The 16,798-nt window shown below is 33.9% G+C and overlaps 1 protein-coding gene across 1 annotated transcript in view; it reads left to right on the forward strand.

The window, feature by feature from the left end:
* The window catches only part of CYP7B1 (cytochrome P450 family 7 subfamily B member 1), a 260,035-nt gene that overhangs the window by 218,897 nt on the left and 24,340 nt on the right, over nt 1-16,798 (forward strand). The gene's annotated exons all lie outside the window — the stretch shown is intronic.

Genomic DNA, 16,798 nt, shown 5'->3' on the forward strand with positions numbered 1-16,798 from the left:
TGTTGATATTAACTTGATTCTTTCTATCTTATATTACATATCCTATTTTATCCTATACTACATATACACTATATATGATGTGGTATATATCTATATATTTATGTGTGTATATATAGGACTCTGGATTTAAGCTTGAAGACTTTATTCTTTATCATTACTTGGTAAATACACTGAGAATCTTACTTAAATCCAGTTCAAATGACATTTTGGTATCATTGAAGAAAGAATACCCATGAAGGTGTTATTTAATTTATTTTTGGTAGAGACATATAACTTGCTATCCATATATATCAAGTAATTAATAAGAAATTTAGTTTGTTTCCTTTTTTCATTTGAAAGTCACATTCTATTCAGAAGGAATGAAAGTAATTTAAGACTAGTTATGAACATAATAGGCATAAACTACATCTCTGAAAAATATTGTGTTTTATATCCATTATTCTGGATATTAATTTATTGTGGTATATTAAATAGAGAACAGTTTTCCATATGGACATCAAACATTCTAACATTTAACAGATTTGCAATACATGAATAATCCATTAGTGTAAAACTGAGTCAGTGGTTTTTCAATAATCCATAATGGCAGCACATATATGCTACTGTGCTTTAGAGGAAGCTTGGTAAATAATTACCAAATCAATAATAAGTTGCTCTTGATAACCCTGAGATTATAAAAGACCGTATCCTTTTCCTTATCAACCAATACATTGTTTTCTTATATTTTATTCCAAGATGCAAGCTATGAATACTCTAAAAAGTATATGAATATTTAATGGAACCATATTGGGAGGGGTCATTGGTGCTTTTATAATAGCTATGTGATGCATTCTGTTAAGAAGACATGCTGCTTCCCTGCCTAGTTTCAACTCCATCAACAAAGTGCCCCAATTGAGATAAGTTCCTTACTTCTAACCTTATCATGCTGCTAACTCAAGTCTTTATTGAACTTATATTCTTCACCCTTCTCTCTTCTCTTATTGAACAGCTTGAGAGTAGAATAGCAAAGTCTTCCCATGCTTTCCTTTATAGAACTCAGAAATTGGGTTCTCATCTCCTCCTCACCCCCTTTGCGTCTGCTGCACCGTCTTATTTCAATTCCAAGGAACAATATGCTCATGTTCTAGATACTCCCCTTTCTTGGATTTCCTGCTTCCTTTTATGTGCTATTTTCTCCACAGTGGATAGACCACTGACCTTGGAATCAGGAGGATGGAAGTTTGGATCTGGATGCAGACACTTGGTATTCACCAAGTGTGACTTTGGGCAAGTCACTTATCCTTGATTGCCTCACATTTAACATTATCTCCAATTGTCCTGATTCTTATCTGTCCACTGGACCCAGATGACTCTGAAGGAGAAAGTGAGGCTAGTGAATTAGCATAACACTCCCTCACTCAAATCCAATTCATAGCATCACCTTCCCTGATGCCATGGTCTTCTTTGAGAATGAAGGACAAAGCATCATCTCTCCCCCCATTAGATTATAAGATCCTTGAGGGCTTAGCAGAGTGCCTGAAAACGATAATGGGCATTTAATAAATGTCTTAAATTAAAGAAAATTGCGATCAACGTCTATTTCATGTGATCAAGGAAATGGAAGATTAGATATTTTCTCGTCTCAACCAATTCTCAAAAAAAGACCTAAAAGAGAAATCATGTACCAAAATAGAACTATTATAGCTATCTTCACAGACCAAGAAACCAAAAAAGTCTAACACAATAATAACTATTTGAATTAACAATGTAAAATTCTAATCCCAGTTGCCCACTTAGCACACTTCCTCTACCAGCCTTCATGCTCCAGCAGAGCAGAAAACTTTATCCACCTGCTTGTGTTTTGATATCTGTTCAATAGTTTCCCTGATGTTTTCATCTGTACTGGCATGTGCCATCCCTACCTTTGCCCCACTATTCTAACAGGAAGCATAAGACCTCAACTCTACCCACCAACTTTCAGAAGAAAGCAGAGTGTGATAGGTATGGACCACTCTCTTCCTTGGGCAATCCCCAAGGTCAGGAAATGCCAATGAAGTAGAACTTCAACCACTTCTTCCTCTCTGGGAACTTCAAAACACATCATGCATAATTCTTCTTTTCCCTCTGCTCACTTAACTGAATTATTTGATAAAGTCTTGCCAATTTTCTTTGAAACTATCCATTTCATTATTTCTTATCACACAATAATATTTCTTTACATAAATAAACCATAATTGATTTATCCATTTCCCAGTAGGAAAACATACAACTCCCTTTCTACTTTTAGTCTATTTTAAAAAAAAGCTGCTGTTTGATATGGTTTTTACCTTCCTAAATTCCTTTGGAGTTTAGGATTATTAGTGTCATGACTAGGTCAAAGGGTCCAGATAGTTCCAAATTCTAGATGCTCCAAATTGCTTTCCAGGGATCAATTCACAGCTTTGCCAAAGAAACACTTAAAAGTGTCTCTTTTTCCCCCAAAACTCCTGTATTTGCCATTTGCTTCTTCATCATTTTTGCCAATCAGATGGGTGTAAAGTATAATTTCAGAAATATTCTTATCTGTATGTCTCGAATTATTAATGATTTAGAGCAATGGTGTCGGGTGCCACACTGAAATAGAAATAGATCCCTAAGAGCCACAATATTGACTTGGAAAACCCCATTTTGACATTATTTCATTGTATTGTATTTCTACTTCTTTTGTTCCGTATCTCACAATTATATTTTAATTTTAATCTGTTTCTGGCTAGTGGAGAGTTTTGCAAGAATTTGACAACTCTGATTTAGAACATTTTGGTAAGATTATAAATAGTTTGAATTTCTTTCTTTGAAAACTCCTTGTTCATATATTTTGGCCATTTATCTATTGAGAAACAACTCTTAGTCAAGTTAACTTAAATCAATTCCTTATATTTTTTATATAGGAAACCTTGACTAAAGAAATTTGCTGCAAAGATTTTTTTTCCTCCTCAGTTGTCTGTTTTTCTTCTAATTTGAAATTCATTATTGCTTTTGTAAAAAAAACTTTTTTTAAAAAATTGAAGTAATCAAAATATTTTATCTTCCATGATGCAATTTAGTTATTAACTTTTACACTACCCATAGATTGGAGGAATAATGTCTTCCTTGATCCTCTAATTTGCTTATGTTGGTACTTTTCATTTATAAACCATGTATCCAATTGAAGTTTATCTTGATGTACTGTATAAGATGCTTTTTTCTATGCCTGTTTTCTTTGGAAAAAACTTTCCAACTTTTCTGGCAGTTTTTGTCAAGAAATGAGTCATTATCTAAGGAGTTGATTTTTATCCAGAATTAATACAACTGTGTTCCCTTATTTGAGAAGTTGGTGATCTAATTTATTCTGCTTACCAAACTATTTTTGACCAGTATCAAGTCTTTATAATTTTTAGTGCTTTGTAATATAACTTGAACTCTAGTAAGAATAGAGATACTTGGGCAGGTAGGACCAAGATGGCAATGTAAATACAGAGACTCACCTGAACTCTCTTCCCAAACCCCTCCAAATACCTTTAAATAATGACTCTAAACAAATTCTAGAGTGGTATAACCCGCAAAAAGATGTAGTGAAACCATTTTCCAGCCTAAAACAACCTATAAGGTCAGCAGCAAAGGTCTTTTGCACCAGGATGAGAGATGGGTCAAGTTCACCATAGGCTGTGCCAGGCACAGACCTGCTTCAGCAAACTAGGTGTGATAGAGGAGTCCCAATTAATGAGCCCCCTCCCAAAATTCACATGTGCTCTGTATCCTTCCTGGATCCTTACTAGAACCAGGAACTCTAACTAAGACTAAATTACTGACTCTGTAGTCCCTACCTTAGTTTTTGCCCAGGACCTTTTTGTTTTCTGGTTACCTTTTTTTTTTTTTTTTTTTTTTGGTTTTTGCAAGGCAAATGGGGTTAAGTGGCTTGCCCAAGGCCACACAGCTAGGTAATTATTAAGTGTCTGAGACCACATTTGAACCCAGGTACTCCTGACTCCAAGGCAGGTGCTTTATCCACTATGCCACTACGCCACCCCCTTCTGGTTACCTCTTATCAGGGCTCACTGCCTACTGCTGAGTCATCCTTGACCTTTTGAGTATTAGGGTCTGGTCTGTCTAGAGTCTTAATCACTTATTTTCAGCACCTGAGATCTTCCTTGATATTCAAAAGTGTCCTCCTTAATAAGCTCATTTTGGAATATTGTTTTTAATCGTTCCTTTTATATATTCCTTATTGTAGAATCTTATTAATTGAACTCATTGTTTTGGCTGCTTGTATTATTTTTCTTTGATGTTGAAGCCCTGAATTTTAGATAAGATATTGCTTAGAGTTTTCATTTTCAGGTTTCTTTCAGGAGATGGCAGGTCCAATCTTATTTTATTCTTTACTTATAAGAGTTCTGGACAGCTTTGATTTGTATTATTTGAAATATATTACTTACACCGTTATCACAATTTTCAGATAGTTTGATAATTTTTCAATGAGGTTTTCTTGTAGTTTAGTGAGGGTATTTACAAAATATTTCTTTTTCTTCCATTTTTCAGTCTTTTGAATTTTTTGAAGCTATGTTTTGGTATTCCAAGGAGCCATTTTTTCCCCTCCTATTTGATCCATTTTAATTTTCTGAGTATTCAGTTTTTAGTTATGGTTTTCCACTAACTATTCTAAAGTATCCATTCTCTTTGATATTTTTCCTCCAGAAGTTTTCCAATTTGTATCTATTGTTTCATTGCTTCTATATACTTTTTAATTCCCTTAATCAGAATATTTTTTAAGATTTTAATTAGAACTTCTTAGAAAGAAAAAGAAAGGAAAAACCAATTTCTAGACCATAAATCATTCTGGCTGTCTTTGGCTAATAATGGGGCTCAGGCTAAGCACATTGGACCATTGTCTGGGCCCTGATTGGTTCAGTGAATTCAGAAAGCATTTGTTTTTGTCTTGACCAGAAACCTTGAAGGTCTTCCCCTCCCAGATAGATTTTTTTTTTGGACCATGCAGAAGACATTCTTTGTTTCTTTTCTTTCTCACATGCCTTAAATCACAGAGAAACTCTTGATACCCTTTCAACATTTTTTTTTCTTTTTTTGGAAGTGATCATTCTTGGCCTCATCCTCATCTATTGCTTACTAAACTTTAATGATTAAATGGGCATTGCCTCAGTCAAATTGTGACCTGAGAAAGATCTGGCTTTAAAAAGCCAGTTTTCAGGGCCAACTCCAGTTGTTCCGATCCTATCTGGACATTGGACCTAGATGACTCCGAGGAGAAAGTGAAACTGGTGACTTTGCACAACCCCCACCTCAGTTAAATCCAATTCACTTGAAGGTCATGAAATCACCTCACAGATGTCATGATCTTCTTTGAGAACAAAGGACAAATAGCAACAGTAGCAACTACAATAGAAATAGTTATGTGTTATTTTCTTCCTCAGGGTGTACCTTTTTGGTACCTCTCAGACCCAGGTATTTCTTTATAGAGTTCAGTGTTTTTCTTTATTTCTTCATCTCAGTAATTTCAATATCTAGGCTGAAGGTGCCATGAATGGCATTTTCCAGATTTGCCTAGTCCTGAGTGTGGTGGCCAAGATCAGGTTCTTTCTTCAGTGTACCCTAGAATTACTGCAATACTGTTCTTAGTTTAGGACCTCCCTTTTGCTTGAGGATTCTGTCCTTGGGGTATGTCCAAACTCTTTTTCCTTCCTGCAAGGCTTCAGAACCTTCCCATGTTGGATGGCCATTTAACTTTGGGTACATGTTTTTCACCTACTTTGATTTGTACCCTTCTGAGTTGTTCAGGATTATAAAGCTTCCCTTGTGTATTTCCTGGACTTGATAGGGAAATCTCCTGGTTATTCTTTTTTATTTTTCTTTCAACTGTTACATTTTAAGCATTAGTGGAGTGTTGTAAGGGTTCTGGGCTCTTAAAGTCCTTAATAAATGCTTAATGATGATGATGATTACAATGGTACAACTTATTTGTATCAGAAAACAGAATCTGCTTCAGGTTCATCTGATTCCAAAGTAGGTTTTCTATCTACTATGTCATATTGTATATTTAGCAGAATATTAAAATAATTTTACATATGTATATAAAATGAACAGAAAAAGCCTTAAGTTAATGCTTTTTAAAATTGTTATGTAGATCACTTAGCTTTCCAGTAGACTATAATAAATGAACATAAATGGATTTTGTTGTTGTTGAGTCATTTTTACTCTTATCTGACTCGCTTGTGGATGTTCTCTTGGGAAAGATTCTAGAGTGGTTTGCTGTTTCCTTCTTTGGTTCATTTTTATAGAGGAGGAAATTGGGGAAAACAGGGTAAAGTGGTTTTCCCATGAGCACAAAGCTAACAAGTTTCTGAGGTCAGTTTTGAATGTCAAAGCTGAATTTTCCTCCAGACCCAGGACTCTATCCTGTGTGTCTTTACTTAAGGAATATTCCAAACTGTGGAGACTTTGAAGACACTATGTTTCTAGATTTTGTTTTAAAAAAAACACTCAAAAAATTCAGTATTGATATTGTTTCATTTTAGGAAGTGAATTTGCACTTTTTATAATGCTTTTACTTTGAAAATACATTAGAGATCTGAGTCATATGACTACCAAAAAAGGTAGCACAGACAATGCTAAAAAAAAATAAAAACAAAGACTAAACATTTTCTCTAATCTTAATTAACTTTCAAAATTCCCCCAAATCATAATTATACACAAGAGATTTTTTAAAAATGTGCCTGTCCACATAGTCTAAAACACCAAAAATTCCACAAAACAATGATCTAATAACTTAACCTATGAAAAGGTATGCCTTAATCACTAATGTTTCCATTCAACATCACTGATAAAACTCATCTCACTAGCTTGCACTCTTACATGTATCCAGTAATTTCCTAGCTGCTGCCACAGACTCTGCTAGCATACTGTCCACCTATATCCTCACCACCCCATTCTACATCAACAATAGCAGACCTCAACTGTCCAACTCCTTGGAAATGAATAAGTGTAGGAAATTAGAAACATGTTATACCTTGGATGCCAGAAACCACATTTAGTTAGAGAACTAAAAAAGCAAGAGAACTAGAGAAGAATGACAGTTTGGGGGGTGGGGTGAGAAAAAGGGAAATTATACCCAATCTGAAGGAATAGTAACCAATATTTATCCTGATCCAGTAACTATTCTTTCAGAATAATGGAAAATAATGGCCCAGGAAAAGTGAATTATGAGTATAAAAAATTACTGAAAAAATTTCTAAGGGGAAGGAGTGAGAAAGTGTACAATAGGGAAATATAAGTGGAAGGAAAACTGGAAGTAACATAGATTTTAGAAGAAACAAAAATCAATGAAAACCAAGAGCAGGGGGTGGCTAGGTGGCACAGTGGATAGAGCACCGGCCCTGGAGTCAGGAGTACCTGAGTTCAAATCTGGTCTCAGACTCTTAATAATTGCCTAGCTGTGTGGCCTTGGGTAAGCCACTTAACCCCATTTGCCCTGCAAAAAAAAAGAGCAAATGTTGAAAATTCTCAAGGACTATATTGAGTCTAAATATTTCTAAATAAATAGAATAAGACATAGAAAATTCATCTAGTAACTGCTGAAGCCAGTAGGTCTTCTGAATTCCTAAAAGAGCAGTGAACCACAATAAGATGCAAAAGAATTAGAAAGGAACAAATGACAGAATTAATGGCTTGCACAGCAGAAATTATTAGCATAATAGAAAAGAATTGAAGAGACAGTGGGCAGGTGCTGAAGAAGGTATATAAATGAACTGAAGGACCTTCTGAAAGATGAGAAACAAAACACAACAATGTTAAAAGAACATATGATCTCCAAACAAAATATATTGAAATTCAGGGTTGGATGAATAGACAACTTAGGGATCATAGGATCCTTATAGAAGGATCAATGTAGCAACAAATATTGAATACCATAATAAAAGAAATCTTTTTTTATTTTAATTTTTTCAAGGCAATGGGGTTAAGTGGCTTGCCCAAGGCCACACAGCTAGGTAATTATTAAGTGTCTGAGGTCAGATTTCAACTCAGGTACTTCTGACTGACTCCAGGGCCTGTGCTCTATCCACTGCGCCATCTAGCTGCCCCCAAAAAAGAAATCTTACAAGAAAATTTCCTAGACTTTCTGAGTTAAAAATAAACAATAAAGCATAAATTAAAAGAATCCATAGAGCATCTCTAGGAGAACAGGGAACTATAAAACAGGTAAGCTATAAAACAGTGATAAATTTACTATCTATAATGATAAATGGCAAATTTTATGAAGAAATGGGAGAAAATGGTAAATATAAGACTATATGTTAATATCAAAAGACTTCCACACCCACCTGGAAGCTCAGAGGGGAACAAAATTGATGGTATTCATTCTTCATTTTTTTGAAGTGACATCATAGAGAGCTGTCTTGACTTATTTGTGAAATGGATTTAAGTGAGACAAAGTTGCCCAAAACTGTTAGCCTCATACTCTTCCTGAGTCATTGTAGTCATTGAAGCAGGATAAAGGTAAGGACAGCTGGTGATGGCCTGAGATACAATGGATGACCTGATCAATTTTTGTGGAACTTTCATGTACTGCTGAGAAAAAGTCATATTCATTTCTATTCTCATTCAGTTTTCTCCAGAAGTCTGTCATATCTAACTTTTCTAAAGTTCTATTCACCTCTTAAACTTCTTTGTTGTTTACTTTGTGAATAGATTTATCTAGTTCTGAGGGGAAAGTTGAGGTCCTTCATGAGTATAGTTTTGCTTTCTATTTCCTCCTGTTACTCATTTAACTTCTTGTTTAAGATTTGGATATTCTTCCACTTGATGCACATATATTTAGCATTTATTTATGTTTATTATATTTATATTACTTTATATTTATTATATTTATATTACTTCATTGTCTGTGCTACCTTTTAGCGAGATGTATTTTCCTTTCTTATATCTTTTAATTATATTGGGTTTTGGTTTTGCTTTATCTGAGATCATGAGTGTTACCCCTACTTTTTTTTTTCAGCTAAGGCATAAAATATTCTACTCCACTCCCTTACCTTTACTTTCTATTAAAGTGTGCTTAAAGTGTATTTCTTGTAAACAATATATTGTAGGATTCTGTTTTTTAATCCACTTTGCCAACATCTTCCATTTTATAGGAGAGTTCAACCCAGTCACATTCACAATTATGATTACTGTATATTTCCTTCCCTCTTATTTTTCCTCTTATTTTTTCCTCCTATTTATTCTATATCTCTTTCCACCCTTTCCCTCCCAGTAAGTGTTTTGCTTTTGAACACTGCTTCCCCAAATCTTCCCTTCATTCTGTCAGTTCTTTTTCTTTATGTGACTCCCCTCCTTTCCTTATATGGAAAGATAGATTTCTATATCCAACTAATTGTATATGTTACTCCCTCTTTGAGCCAATTTTGATGAGAATTAAGGTTCAGGAGCTGCCCACCATCTACCCTTCCATATTGCCCTTCATTTTAATAAGTCTATGGCTCTTCATGTCAGATAATTTACTCCATTCTACCACTTCTTTCTCTCCCAGTATAATCCTCTTCCTCACCCTTTTTTAATATTATTATATTAAAGTTACCTTATATCAACACTCTATATGAATACTTTGAATTGCACAAATAGTGATATAGTTCTTAAGAATTTTGTAACAAGTATCATCTTGCCATGTAGAAATATAAAGTTTATCCTTATTAAATCATTTATGTTTTATCTTTTTTTTTACCATTTTATGTTTCTCCTGAGTTTTGAAACTGAAAATATTTTTTTTTAATTTTTCTCTGGTCTTTTCATCAAGAAGACTTGAAAGCCCTTTATTTCATTGAATAACCATCTTCCCCTGAAGAATTATGCTCAGTATGGTTGGGTAGACAATTCTTGGTTATAAACCTAGCCCCTTTTCCCTCCAGAATTTAATATGCCATGCCTTCCAATCTCTTAATGTCAAAACTCCTAAATCCTGTGTAATCCTAATGGTGACTCCCTAATATCTGAATTGTTTCTTTCTGACTACTTACAATATTTTCTTCTTGACCTAGGAATTTGGCTATAAAATTCTGGGATCTCTTTCCAGAGGTGATCAGTGGATTCATTTTTTAAATTATTTTTATTTATTTTACTCTGAACTTAAGAAATAAAACAAGCATTTTCATAACAAAATAATATATAAAAAAGATGATTACACGTGAAATTGCAAATCTCTTATGAACAACTTGCTATTCCTTTTAAAGATATTGAAGTTAACATGTATGTTTTTTTATTTTCTCCCTAAAGATAGATGGGTACTATTAGGCAGATGTGTGCAAAATGAGTGCAAAATCATTCCATACTGTGATTACATTTTTTTAATCATAGCATAAACTCTTTTCTTTCTGCTCAATATTCACCACATCTTCCCAGTTTTCTCTGAAACCACCCTGTCATCATTTCTTATGGCCCAATAATTTCCATTATAATCATAGCCATGATTTCTTAATCTAATCTACAAATGATAATCACCCCACATATTTTCCAGTTATTTGCTAATATAAAAATTTCTGTTACATATATTTTTATACATAGGCCTTTTGTCTTTGATCTCTGTGGTGCGAGGTACAAACCCAGTTCAGTATCTAGAATTGTTTCAGTATCTATTTTACTCTTTGGTTCTAGAATATCAGGGACTCTACTCTCCTTTGAGTGATCACATGTAGCAGGGTCTCTGGCTCTCTGAGACCACACTTAGTAGCATGTGCTTGTTCTTCCTTGACCACAGCCACAGCCTGGACCTCATCTGGTCATGGCACCTAAACCCCCATGTCTAGTACCTGCCATCTTCTCCTGACCTTCATACCATTCATAGGTTGAAAGGTTCTGGTGCTGAAGCTGCCTCCAGAAACAACTGCCCCTAGGTCTTATTTTTTATTGAGTCAGAGATATCTGCCTGGAAGTATCTGTACATCTATTAGGATAGACTACCAACCCAGGAGGTCAGATCTTTCCTAACATTCCCTCAAATTGTCTTGGAAAACTGTTTTACCACAAATTTTAATTTTTTCTGCCTCTCTAAAGTTCATTTTCAAGCAATATTTTAAATTGTTGGGGATGGGGGAAAGTGAGATTTGAAAGAGCTAGGTAATTTCCTATCTTATTCTACCTTCTTCCCATAATTCTCTCCCAACTTTCAAGAAGAGAAGGGACTAGTAAGGAATCAAAGTGTACTAAGGTAAGTTATAATACAAAAAAGCTAGTCCCCAGAAATTCTTAAGGCAAAATGATGAAAATATTGACAAGGAAAAAAATAACTTCACAGCCTTACTTCCTATTTTTGATAGTCCGGTTTCCTTTCTTTCTTTGTTAGTCATGGACATGCTTTTGATACTTTTGTGACTTAGAAGTTTCTTTTTATATTTTAGAAGATATTTTTATTATCTTGGTGGTTAATGCTGCCAGATATAAACTCTAGGATTATTTAAATTGTCTGTAATTTCTCACTTGCCAATAACATATTTCTGTATTCAGAGCAGAGCAAAGTCTGTTTTATGTTCTCTGTGTGATCAACAATGGGAATTCTGATGCTTGACACTCCCTTGATCTATATGAAATTATCTTTTTAGCAGCAATATATAATGCATTAACAGTATACTTATTCTTGATCAAACTAACTTTTTTAGTTTCTTTTCCTTGTGAGCAACAATTTAAATTCATTATATGAATGTATATGTGTTTTGCTAACTGTCTGATTAAAGATCACAAAGAAACTTTGATTTTGCATCTCAGATTAGCAGATGGTGGACAGATGGTTTAAATTAATATTAATTTTTTAAAACATAACTTAAATTGTTTATACTGCAGATTCAAAGTTGGAAAGCCAGCTAACATCTTCAGGGTTATTAACACTCTAAAATCTACTTGTAAAAAGAAGCCAATGAATACCCTGCATCTCTAAAGGGAAATGGATCAAACTTCAGTGAGAAAGATGGTGGGCAAGACAACATTCTTTAATGCTAAAATAATTTTAAATAGGATTAAGGATGAAAATGTCTAGGATCCTTAGGACTCTGAGAAGTTTTATAGAACAACTTTTGATGAGGAGAGAACAGACCAAGTGGCAGACTATTAAAATTCATAAAGAACAAATGAAGGACCTAGATTTAGAGATTCTGTGTTCAAATTCTGTCTCTTACACACACATTCTAGTTATGTGACTGGACAAGTAACAACACTCTAAGCTCCAAATGACTCATTAAAAATATAAATTTATAAACTATAAAATTCAAACCAAGACATATTTTGAACACAGTTTATCATCAAATGGTTGCAAAAGAGTTATCTATCTTTATTTAATTGTTTTAAAAAATGATTGATTTAAAAATTAATGTTATTTTTTCCTCTCCAAAATTGATGAGGATGTAGAAGGGGAAGGATTTATAGAAAAATTCAGAAACTGAGTAAATAAAAGCATTGAATTTTGAAGTTGAAAAGAATTTTAAAAGTCACATTTCATATATATACATATATATTCATCTAATCTCTTTCATCAATATCAATGTTCTAACTAAAACATTCCTCTCAGGTTATCACCTAGCCTTGCTTATTTTGACTGAGAAAGAATTCACCTCATTTAGGAAGAAATAATTAATTATATACATTTATTATGATTGTCGGGATATAGACTAATCAATTTAAAAAACCCCAAATACTCCAAGAAGGATGTGTTTATCAGAATTGGACTTCATTCATATATTACCTGGTTTCAACTATACACTTTGTACACCTTGGTCCTAATTTTTTTCAGGGCCAGACAATACATCTTTTATTTCATTAAGGAGCCAAGAAGGCAGTCCAGCAGAACACTCCCAACATTACTCTCCAAATGACTTTAAAATAATTCCTTTTATAAAATTTTGTCCTGACAGAGCCAACAAAAGGTCGAGTGAAACATTCATTCAGCCTAAGAAAACTAAGGAGGTCAACAATACAAAGGTAGATGTCCCACAGTAAGAACACTCATCAGCAGCTAGCAGAATAGACAAGTAGAAAAGGAAGGGGGGAAATGAGGGGACAAGTGACTAATACTTGAATCTCACTACTTCATAGAGGGAAATAAACTCAGATCTAAATAACTGAAGTAATATTTATTGGTCACTGGTAAGTAAAGCCCATGTAATTTTAAAATGACAATTTTGCCTAATTTTACCTAACTAATCTATCCAATGTCATTCCAATTAAATTCCTAAAGCTATATTTTACTGAGTTAGAAAAATAATAACAAAATTCATTTAGAAGAACAAAAAGTCAGAAACTTAAAAGAAACCGGGAGGAAAAAGATGTAATGGAAGTAGCTTCAGTAGTATCGGTTCTTAAATATGATTGATCAATTAATGTCCTTTGTAATCAAAGGAGATTAAGATATCAAATGTATGATGATATGACATGCACACTTCCTTCTCACTTCCCATTCTACCACTATCTTAACCAGTGGCCTGATAGTGTAGGAAACTACTTATGATGTTAGTCTGGATACAGTGGAAGACCTTTGCCTTTTAGATGTAAGTCTTTCCCATCATGGCATTACAGCAATTGCAGGCTTAGGGGTTTTGACTTAGTAACATTAAGTCAAAGCTGGCTATATTATAAGGGAGAGGATTGTATGCAACGGATAATTTTGATTATTTTCAATTAAATTGCTTGTATCAGTAAAACTTATGTAGCCAAGCATAGAAGGAATGCAGAAGTCTGGGAGGAAACTTTCATAGACAGTCTCTCAGAAAAGGTGCGATTGGTTTGGAATATTACTGTGACATAGGAAATAATCAGTTGGTTAATATAGAAAAACATGGAAACACTTGGATCTATGAAGGAAGATTCTATCCATCTTTAGAGAAACAGAAAGATATGTGTATAAGTGTTTGTGTGTGTAAATATGTGTATGTTTATAGTTATCTATGTATATATGTATCTTTGTATGTATACATGTTTAATAGTAGCCTTCTTTAGGGTGGGGAAAGAAAGGGGGGAAATACAATAAAAAGTTCACAGCAGAAAACAAAAGAAAATCAATAAGGAAACAAAAAAAGTTGGCAGTTTTAAAACACTGTGTAGTATTTACTTTACATGTTTTCTTGCAATGAAAATTTTTTATTTTATATTGAATCCTCTCTTATCTGCTATGTACATGGCACTGCTTCTCTTTTGCATTTTTTATTTAAGATAAAAAATATTTAAAAAATAGAAGGTATTGGGGCAGCTAGGTGGCACAGTGGATAGAGCACCGGCCCTGGAGTCAGGAGTACCTGAGTTTAAATTCAGCCTCAGACACTTAATAATTACCTAGCTGTGGGCCTTGGGCAAGCCACTTAACCCCATTGCCTTGCAAAAACCTAAAACTTAAAACAAAAACAAAAACGAAAAATAGAAGGTTCCATGGAACGTGAAGTAAAATTACAGTAAGGTATTTGATAAAGACCTCATTTCTCAAATATATTGGAAACTAAGTTAAATTTATAAATAGTCAAATTGATCCAGTTCGATTGATAGTCAAAAGATGAAAAAAAAATTTCAAAAGAAATAATCAAAGCTCTCCATGGTCATATAAAAATGCTCTGAGTCACTATTGATTAGAAAAATGCAAACTAAAAACAACTCTGTGCTAGAAGGAATGGTGGAGTTGAGAACTGATGTAACCATTCTGGGAGAACAAAATGGAAGTATGTCCAAAGGACTAACAAATTATGTATACCCTTTGACCAGTAATACCACATTTAGGTCTGTATCCTGAAGATATCAAAGGAAAATGAGAAAGTCCTATTTATGCATAACTATTCATAGCAATTCTTGGTGGTAACAAAGAATTGGAAATTTAGGGCATGCTTCTCATTTGGAGAATGGATGAAAAAGTTGTAACATATTTTTTTTTTTTAGGTTTTTGCAAGACAAATGGGGTTAAGTGGCTTGCCCAAGGCCACATAGCTAGGTGATTATTAAGAGTCTGAGTCCAGATTTGAACTCAAGTACTCTTGACGCAAGGGCCGCTGCTCTATCCACTGCGCCACCTAGCCGCCCCGTAATATATAGTTTTGATGGAATATTATTGTACTATAAGAAATATGAGGAGGGTGGTTTCAGAAAAAAAATCAAACTTTGGTGAAGCTTATATGAACTGATTCAAAATGAAATGAGAAGAACTAGGAGATCATTATGCACAGTAACATCAATATTCTAATTATGATTAATTAAGACTTCTTTGTTCTGCAATGATTCAAAACAGTTTCACTGGATTTATAACTTTTTAAAATGGTATTCACCTCTAGAGAGAGAAATGATAAACAGTGAAAATTTAACTATAATTTTCTCACTGTCTTTATTTTTATTCCTTTCTTCCTTTTTTTGCTATATGGAATATATGGAAATCTGTTTTTCATGATTTCCCTTTTTAATGGATGTCAGTATTCTTACCTTCACAGTGACTGTGAGTGGAATGGAAGGGAGGAAGAGAATTCAAATTCACTTTAAAAAAAAATGAAGTGTTAAAAATAAATGAATAATCATGTTTTTTAAAAACAACCCTTACATTAATGCCCAGATTTTTATTGTCTTGGATAATATATCCCTAGATAAGAAAATGTCTGAATAATCCCTATGCACTAATAGTTAGTTATGACCAGAAAGTACTTTGAGAAGTCATTTGTCACAGTAAAGCAACAGGCCTAAATGGAAAGGGTATCATACTGGGAATCAAGAAACCTTTGTTCTAGTTCTTAGGGGATATATGATATTGTACTGTTCCTCAAACTTCAATTAAAGGCTTAAGTTTCCTCAATTTTAAAATGAAGTTTTAGTAAATATCTTAAATCCCTTCCATCTTACTTTGGTTATTTTACATGGACCATTGTTGGAATCTCTCATCATCATAGTGGGAGGAAGTATTCTTTACTAAAAAACAAACAAACAAAAAAACCTTTTGGGTTTTTTTGGCGGGGAGGGGTTTAGGTTTTTTCAAGGCAAATGGGGTTAAGTGGCTTGCCCAAGGCCACACAGCTAGATAATTATTAAGTGTCTGAGGTCAGATTTGAACTCAGGTACTCCTGACTCCAGACCCAGTGCTCTATCCACTGTGCCACCTAGCCACCCCCTGTTTTGTTTTTCAAAATAGTTGTCTCAGCCAAGGTTAAATATTTTGATTATATGTCATAATCTTAGTTGTTCAACCAAAAAAGTGCTGGAGTCAGACTTGAATTCAAATGTGACCTCAGACATGTAGAAGCTGTGTGACCCTGGGTGAGTCACTTAATTTTGTCTCATTTTCCTCAATTCTAAAATGGGGATGATGATGGCACTTACCCCCTAGGGTTGTTGTAAGAGTAAATTGAGATAATATTTGTAAAATGTTTTGCAAACCTTAACATGCTATACAATTTCAAGCAGTTATTATTAACTAATTATTTTTTTTAAACAAGGCCTATGATTTCATTAGAACAAGGAACTCCTTTTAATAGTGCAAATCTGTAGCTATTCTGCAGGTAAGAGTTTAAGGGAATTTCCTCAAATAAGTCAAAGTTGGATGACTTACTCAGTATCACACAACTAGTGTGTATGTGTCAGAGGCAGAAATTGAATCAAGGTGTTTTCTGAGTCTGAGACCTGCTAACCCCTGCTTATTATACTTCATTGCACTGCTTTCTCAGCAAATGAAATAAAAGATATAAAGAGATGTTAAAGAAGAAGGACTGCTCATAGAGGTAAGAAAATGAACAGGATTATTTAACATATCAAAAAAAATTTTAAGCCATGATCAAATTGTTAATGCTAAATCATTCTT

Source organism: Macrotis lagotis, chromosome X (genome assembly GCF_037893015.1).
Source record: "Macrotis lagotis isolate mMagLag1 chromosome X, bilby.v1.9.chrom.fasta, whole genome shotgun sequence".
Lineage (NCBI taxonomy): Eukaryota > Metazoa > Chordata > Mammalia > Peramelemorphia > Peramelidae > Macrotis > Macrotis lagotis.